The sequence below is a fragment of the Gavialis gangeticus genome, unplaced genomic scaffold (genome assembly GCF_001723915.1).
Source record: "Gavialis gangeticus isolate Ggan-Ray unplaced genomic scaffold, GavGan_comp1, whole genome shotgun sequence".
Taxonomy (NCBI): domain Eukaryota; kingdom Metazoa; phylum Chordata; order Crocodylia; family Gavialidae; genus Gavialis; species Gavialis gangeticus.
This window is the reverse complement of record NW_017729031.1, coordinates 58,607,544-58,607,861: the sequence shown is the minus strand read 5'-3', so window position 1 is coordinate 58,607,861 and position 318 is coordinate 58,607,544. Positions and strand designations below refer to the sequence as shown.

General features: G+C 52.8%; 1 protein-coding gene across 2 annotated transcripts in view; it reads right to left on the bottom strand.

Moving 5' to 3' along the window:
* The window catches only part of HOXD11 (homeobox D11), a 28,218-nt gene that overhangs the window by 1,354 nt on the left and 26,546 nt on the right, over nt 1-318 (bottom strand). The gene's annotated exons all lie outside the window — the stretch shown is intronic.

The window sequence follows — 318 nt, the reverse complement described above, 5'->3', positions numbered from 1 at the left end:
AGGGGGGGGGGGGGGGGGGGGGGGGGGGGGGGGGGGGGGGGTGGGGTGGGGGGGAGAGAGAGGTCGTTAAATTAATTTAACGAAGGATGGACTGTTTTCACAACTTGGGGGGAATTATCATAAAAGCCTCGGTGCCCCAGTCTGTTTACTGTACAAACGATGTCTTGATGGTAGGTGGTTATGGGGAAGCCTTTATGGGTGCTTGTTGCTGCTGCGCTGGGGTAGGCGTCTAGACGTTTTTATAGGTTAGTAAAACTATCAGTTTTGCACATTGGAGCCTTACAGGTTTCGGCAATAAATCAAAGGGGGCGATTTCGT